Below are 8,260 nucleotides of genomic sequence, written 5' to 3'. Positions count from 1 at the left end.
GATCTTGAACAAGTCACTTGATTTCCCTGTGCCTCAGTAACCTCATCTGTAAAATGAGGGGGTTAAACTTGATGGCCTCTGAGATCCCTTTCTGCCCTAAATCTATGCTCCTGTGCCCCGTCACCATCTGGCTCCAGTGGGCCTTTCCAGAATTATTTCCCATTACTCCCTTTTACACATTCTAGACAAACCTCCTTCTTATTGCCCAGAACCTTGCCTACCAATGTATCTTTTTTTTTGAGGGGGGAAGGCAGGGCAATTGGGGTTAAGTGACTTGCCCACGGTCACACAACTAGTAAGTGTGCCAAGTGTCTGAGGCCACATTTGAACTCAGGTCCTCCTGACTCCAGGTCCAGTGCTCTACTCACTGCTCCACCTAGCTGCCCCCCAATGTGCCTTTGCAGAGCCTATTTGCCTACCTGGAATTCACTCCTTCCTTTCTGCATCTTTAAGCTTCCCTCAGAGCTCAACTCAAATGCCACTTTCTACTCCAAACCTTTCCCGACCATCCTCCTACAAATGGAGTTGTCTTTCCCATCTCAAATTATCTTGCATTTACTTACATGTTTACATGGTCTAGCTTCCTCTTTGAAGAAGGAGCTGCTGGCAGAGATCAAGGTGTGTTATGTCGTAGTATCTTCTGTCAACCAGCACAAGCGTCTTGTGCATGGGAGGCAGTTAGCGAATTTTTGCTAAATTTGTTGACCCAACGGTCGTTGTGATCACATGGAAAACACATCCCTATGATGACCAGAACTACATTTTAACACTCGTCATTGATTTTGAAAATGTGACAGTTGCTCCTCAAACTGCTAATAATAATCAAAAGAATAGGCTTGGCTGGAAGCTGGCCCTTGGGTGTTTGTGACAAGTGACAATCTATGTAGAAAGCGGCATGGAGGTGATTGGACTGCTAGTAAGCAGAGGGTCTTAAAATGATTCTTGTCATGGGTTAGGAAGAGAGTGATTAATGAGTGACACACGCTGAGGCCATTTTAGTCTATGCACATGAGGAGGTAAAGGAGTTCAGTGGTAGATTTGTGGTCATGTTACAATGACTTGGGGGTTATGTGAGTATGGATCTGGAGGATGTAGAGATGTGCATGAGGACTGAGGCTTGCAGGCGGCCATGCTTTGCTGATACTCTGAGCCCTCAAACTGCATGTGCAGGGGAATCTTGGTGCCAGTCCCCATAAAACAATTCCAGAATTTTGGGATCTGTATTGACCAAGCCCTAGTAGATGATAGAAATGTGATTCCATACAGTTATGAGTTCTCAGTAATTAACACATAGGAAAAGAGAGCCTCTGGGCTGGATACCATACCACCCACCCTGGTGAGTGATTAAATAAGACAGTGTGTGAGTAGCATTCTCTCATAGCCTGAAAGGTCCACATAGAATTCACAATATTTTCTCATTCCCTCTAGGTTAATAACCTCTACCCAGAAAACCTGAAGAAATATATGTGTGGTATATAGTATGCTGAGACCAACTACTCAACTGTAAGCACACAGTTCATAAAATTAAAGGATAGTTTCCCTGAAAGGACAAATAAAATAAAATTCACAACAGAGTCCTTAGAAAATAAAGACAACTTCCAACAACCAAAAATCTATAAAAAGTCTAGTCACTTGAAGTCATGACCAATGGGGTTCTGCCCCCCTCCACCCATTTCACCCCACACAGACAGCTCTGATCATGCTACATGTTATTTATACATCTTGGCTCCCCTGTAGTTCTATGTAGCTCCCATCAGTTATAACTCCACTACATAGGAGAATTCTGACAGAGTATTTTTTTGTCTTGCAAGAGGCATTGCTTTCTGCTCAGTATTACAGCTCTGTTGATGTAGAGTCAAAATAGGGACCTTACATTCCTGAGCCTCTTCTGCAATTATACTCTCGCCTCCAAACAGCTGGTCCAAGAAGCAGGCCCACCACCTCTCTCAGAGTGTGGTATGTTGGGGTGGGGGAAGTTTTTGTTCCATGCTGAAATGACTACTTCTCATTGGTTCAAGAGCCTGTAAAGGAGCCCCAAGTAATTCCTAATTATGTCTTTTAATTCCAAAGACTTTTTCTGATGCAATTTAATGGAATTATTTAAATGACTCCTTGGTATTGCAAGCCACACCTAAGGTAGAGAGGGAGGGTAGTAGGAGAACCTATATACTCTCTAGGTTCTCTAGGCAGCATTTCCTTAGGACCCCATGACTTCCTCCTCAAAGAAGAAAAAGGAATAGTTTGTGTGCTGGCTACAATTAAAAAATTGGGCAGTTCCAACAGCTACTGTCTTATGTAGTCAGTGAATATATAAAAAGCCTTAGCTATGAATTCTTATACCATTTTGCTTACTAAGCAGCTGCACTGTGGTCAGTGCTATGCAGATTCTATTAGAACATAGCCAATGCTGTGGTGAAGCTACTTTCTAACGTAAATTTCAAATAACAACAAAAAATCTGACATAATTCACTTTAGGGAAAATTTCTGAATGTTAGGATCCTATTAACCTTTACAAATGAAGGATTTTTTTTATACCCCAATGATGTCACATGTGTGGTTAGAGGATCAGTTCGAGAAAGATGTTCTCTAGGGCAGTGCTTCTTAAACTGTGGGTTGTGACCCCACGTGGGGTAGTGAAAAATTTGACAACAGAAAAAGGTTTCTAAATACGCAGCAACCAAAAATTTTTTCAAAATCAAATGTGTAATGGATCCGAGGTGTTTCTGGCTGCACTTGCCCATGTTGCGTTGTGCAGCCTTAGTTCTGAAAACAAAGCACGAGCACTTTGCACTGCACATGCCCCCAGGCCACCCAACTGCCTATGGCAAAGAGGGGTTGAGGGTGGAAAAAGTTTAAGAAGCCCTACTCTAGGTTACTTGGTTCAGCTTCTTTCCTTCTGGTAGCTGAAACAGTATAGTGAGCATTAAAACCAGTGGCTTCCAGGTTCCAAAGTAAATGGATTAACCCACTAATGAAAAGGAAAAATCCCCATAGTCTCAGTTCAGGGGAAAAGGGAGTCAGCACATCACTGGGGAAAGGAAAAACTTTACCCACAACACCTTCCGTGTCTAATAAGTATAGGACTACAAAGCACTGGAATAATGGCTACATAACAGTACCCTAACATTTCTGCCCAGGAGTTCACTTGGCTTTAATGTTCAGTCATTTTTTTTCAATTGTGTCTCACTCTTCATGACCCTATTTGGGGTTTACTTGGCAAAGATACTGGACTGGCTTGCCACTTCCTTCTCCAGCTCATTTTACAGATGAGGAAACTGAGGCAAACAGGGTTAAGTGACTTGCCCCGGGTCATACAGCTAGTAAGTGTCCAAGGCTAGGTATAAACTTATGAAGATGAGTCTTCCTGACTTCAGGCTTGGCATTCTATCTGCTGTGCCACCTAGCTGGCTTTAGCTCTACCGTAAGGACATAGAGGATGCAGAGAGTATGAATTTTGCCAAAGGCTAGTTCTCATGGGCGGCTAAGGCTGTGGGGATGGAGGCATGAAGAATAAATAGAGGGCAAAGGCATAAAGCCTGCCATGGGTTTAAGCATATGCCAACATAATCTCAACACAATAATCCATCTCAGAATCAGAACTATAACTACTGATGTTTGTGACCTGCATAAGTAGCACAAACCATGCTCAGAACTCAGTGAAGGGGAGAAGAATGGAGGGAGGCTGGGCCAGAGGAGACAGGATGGTAGCTGGGAGGGTTTAAAGGAAGCATCAGACAGATTCCTATTTTAATTAATTATTCTTTCTAGCTGAGAGGCAATGTGGCACAGTGACAGAAGGCTAGCCTTGGAGTCAGAAAGATGGGTTCAAATTCTGCCTCTGTCACTTACTGGCCTTTATGATACTTTGCAAGTCACATAAATTTTTAGTGTCACAGACAGCTAAGTCTGCAGGCTGCAGAGCAGTAGCTGACCTGTACTGGTGGAGGGCTATGTCTTATCAATCAACCAATCAACCAACAAGCATATATTAAGCACCTGCTATATACCGAGCATTGTGCTAGATATTAAGGGTACAAATATAAAGAAAGAAACAATTGCTACTTAGCAAGGGGCTTGCATTCTGACAGGGGAAAATAAGTACATATATAAACATATATGGAATAAAGATTAAGAGAATGCATATATATATATATACATACATATTATCGTACTTAAAGACAAGGTGATTAGGGAACAAGGTTACTAGTAGTTGAAGGGATCAGAAAAGGCTTTGAGTAAAAGGGAGTGTTTCCATTATGTTTTGAAAGGAGGGATTTTATGAGGTGGAAGCAAAGAGGGCATGTATTCTAGAAATGAAGACTAGCCAATGCAAAGGTGAGACCAGAAATGGGAGTCCTGTGTGTGAGGTACAGAAAAAAGGTCAATTTAGCTGGATCTCAGATTATGGGATGGAGAGGAATGTACGGTGACGGTGATAAATTGGGGCTAGATTGCAAAGCACTTTAAAAGCTCAACAAAGGAGTTGATATTTTGTTATACTATTATTAATTATTATCATTATCATCATAGGAAGCTCCTGAAGTTTATAGAGTAGAGAAATAACATGGTTGGATTTGTGCTTAAGGAAAATCCGTTGACAGTGTATGCCTCCATACACTTGTCCAGAGACAAGTCAAGGAGACCAGTTGGGAGGCTGCTATAACAATTTAGGTGAGAGATGGTAAGAGGGTGAACTAATTAGTGGTAGTAACACCAATTAAATCACAGTCAATTAAAAATCAAATTCTTGCTAACTAGGCTCTAAACTGCATTGTTTCTAAGTTCCAGAAGGACTATAAGTACTATCAGTACCCTCTAAATTTGTCACCCTGGGGAAAAGCCTCAGTCAATCCTCCCTAGTTCTCAGAAACTAGGTTAATTTCCTCCTGATAAAATTTCTTTTAGTATTAAAGCAGAAATACAATTTTCAAACTCTCACCACGTAATTTGCAGGCAAAATTTAATACTGTTATCAACTCCCAATCTTAGGTCAGCTCAACTACATTTATAGGCTTTCCTTTTCTTGAGAAAGGAATGAGATTGTTCTCAAATCCATCCAACCATGAAACTCTAGTTTCTGTAGCTCTAGGGGCTCCCCCAGGCTCTCTTCCCAGTCTTCTATGCTCCCCTCTCTAGGCTTCCATTTGTCAGTATATAGAAGTACTCTTATGGCTTCAGGACATGTGTCTCAAAATTACACCTTCAACTGTGATCTGTATGATAGTTTCATATTTCCAAATTCCTATGTGGTTTCTCCACTTGGATACCATCATCTCAAATTCAACATTTCTAAAATTAAACTCACAGCTTATTCTGTAAGTAGGCACATCTTTCCCACTACTCCAGCTTTGTTGGAAAAGCAGCATGCACTTGGAGTCAGAAGACCTAGATGTAACTCCTGACTCGAATACCTACTAATTGTGTGACGGTGAATAAGTCATTTAACTGGTCTGAGCAATAGTTTCCGCATCTGTAAAATGGGGGTATACTTTGGCAGTATACTTTTTACCTTGGAGGCTCGTGCTAGAAAAGTATTTTGTAAAGAATTATATATAAGCTTGAGCTCATATTATTGCAATAGCTAAGGTGATGCAAAGCAAATGCTCCCTGTTTGGTTGTTTCAGTTGTGCCACGCCATTTGGGTACTGGAGTGGTTTGCCATTTCCTTTCCCAGCTCATTTTACAGATGAGGAACTGAGGCTTCAAGGGGTAAGTGACTTGCCCAGGGTCACACAGCCAGATTTGAATTCACCTCTTCCTGACTCCAGGTTGAAGTCTAACCACTGTGCCACCTAGCTGCCCACCAAGTAAATGCTTCTATACTAATAGTATAGCAGGCTTAATATTTCCTTATTCTCAGACAAGCAAACTGAAGCTCAAAAAATTAAAATGATTTGTCCAATCACATGGGTTATGAACATAATTGGAGCCTCGGTTTCTCCCGACTCCAAGGCTAACGTTATTTCCATTGCACCACGCAAACAAATGGGAAGAAAGAAAAGAATGTGGGGACTAGTTTCATTTTGTTTTTTTCAGAATGGGGCTCCTTATCTTCCCCAGGCTGGAAGTGCATTGGCTACTTATCACTCATTCCCACTGCTGATGGCCCCAGAAGCTCTAAGTGGCTCAGTTTCTGAGCTGGAACCCATTCCTCCTCAGGTATCTTGGTAGCCTTCTTCTCCAGGGACTTAGCATACCAGTGCCAGATTTAGTGTAAACACTCCCCTCAGCTTTAGTCCTACTGTAGCTCAGAACTCCTGAGCTCATGAGATCCACTAGCCTCAGCCTTCCCCAGTACCAGGGATTATAGGTGTGTACCAGTACCCCTGGCACCAGATATTTTTTGCTAAACTCTCCTGAGAAAGATAATCACCATTTCCACTAAGTGGTTGATTTTAGAACAATAAAAACTTTACTTGTGATCATTTTCTACTAATGTCTTATGACTCACTAATCAACTAAATGCATACAGACAGCAAAGCTGTAGGTTATGTTTTTTTATGTTGAGGTTTTGGGTGGCTAGGAGATTGTTATTGCTACGTATTTTTTTCTTTAAAAATGTTTGGAACATAGTTTCAGAAGCTGAAATAACAATAAAAAGGATTTCTTCTGCAAGGTTAGTGAGATTATCACTGAAGATACAGGGGGTGGGATTGTCATAGCATTTTATGAACATTTACGTAGCACTTTAAGGTTGTGAGTGTCTTGACTGAAATTAAGATAAATTGAGAGATGTTCCAAAAGCACAATCAATTTATTAATTAGGCAAGCAGTAACCAATAAATTGGGTCAATGTCAATGTCCTCTCTCAGTGACCAAAGACCTTGAGTGAAGGCCAACAAGGTCTTTTATAACAATTAGCAAGATGACAAAGCAAAATCTCAAGCAACCTAACTGTTTCTTCTGATTGAATATTGATGACTTAGAATTGAGATGATATCATTTAGACCTCAGCTTCTGAAACCTCCCTAACCACAGCTAAGACATGAAAACTTGTGATTCAAGTCACAAGACAAAAGTTCCCAGGAAATGGGAGTAGTCTTCAGGTGAATGAGAACTGCTAAGCAAAATTTAAATTGATGAGATTTGACCTTTAGGTTAACCAACTTCCTCTAGAAAGTAGATGATGGGTGGGGTTACAAAGGAGGCAGCTAGGTGGCTCAGTGCATAGAGTGTTGGGTCTGGAGTCAGGAAGACCTGAGTTCAAATCTGGTCTCAGACACTTACTGGCTGTGTGGGCTAGTCATTTAACCTCTGCCTTTATCAATTGAAGAAGTTAATGGAAAATCACTCCAGTATCTTTCCTGACAAGCCCCATGGACAGCATGGTCCATAGAGTCAAGAAGAGTTGTATACAACTGACTCTACTGGACAACAACACAAAGGCAGAGGTAGGTAGATTTTTAAGATGATATTTTATTTTTTCACTTTCTTGCTTCCAGGCCATCTTGGTGGCTGGTTTCTGGCTGAAGGTCCTCCCGCACCACAAGCAGGAAGATGGTGGCCGCAAAAGAAGACAAAAAAGTTGCTGGAGTCCATCAACTCGAGGCTCCAGCTGGTCGTGAAAAGCGGCAAATATGTGCTAGGCTACAAACAGACCCTGAAAATGATCTGACAAGGCAAATCCAAATTGGTCATCTTAGCCAACAACTGCCCAGCTTTGAGGAAATCAGAGGCTGAATATTACACTATGTTGGCCAAAACTGGCGTACATCACTACGGTGGCAATAACATTGAATTGGGTACAGCATGTGGGAAGTACTACAGGGTATGTACACTGGCTATCATTGATCCAGGTGATTCTGATGTCATTAGAAGCATGCCAGAACAGACCAGTAAGAAGTAAACTATATGAAAGTATACTTTGATAAATGGGCCAAAACTTGTTTAAAAAAAATTATTTTTTCCCCCAATTACATGTAAAAACAATTTTTAACATTTGGTTTTTTTTAAGTTTTGAGTTCCAAATTCTATCCTCTCATCCCTTCCCCCTCCCTCCATGAGATGGTAAATAGTGTTATGTAGGTTATACATGTGCGGTCATATAAAACATTTCCATAATAGTAATTTTGTATATGAAAACCCAAAGAAAGGAAAGAAAAAAAGAAAAGTCAAAATTAGTATGCTTCAGTCTATATTCAGGCCTCAGTTCTTTCTCTGGAGGTGGATAGCATTTTTGATCATTAGTCCTTTGGGGTTGTCTTGGATTGTTGTATTGCTGAGAAATAACTAAGTCATTCACAGTCCCTTTTTGTATGAT

General features: G+C 41.0%; 1 pseudogene; it reads left to right on the top strand.

Annotated features, from left to right (window-relative positions):
- Window positions 1–895: 895 nt before the first annotated feature.
- Window positions 896–7,846, top strand: LOC118836915 (annotated as a pseudogene).
- Window positions 7,847–8,260: the final 414 nt, after the last annotated feature.

This window comes from Trichosurus vulpecula, chromosome 2 (genome assembly GCF_011100635.1).
Source record: "Trichosurus vulpecula isolate mTriVul1 chromosome 2, mTriVul1.pri, whole genome shotgun sequence".
Lineage (NCBI taxonomy): Eukaryota > Metazoa > Chordata > Mammalia > Diprotodontia > Phalangeridae > Trichosurus > Trichosurus vulpecula.
This window is presented reverse-complemented; position numbering and strand designations above follow the sequence as displayed.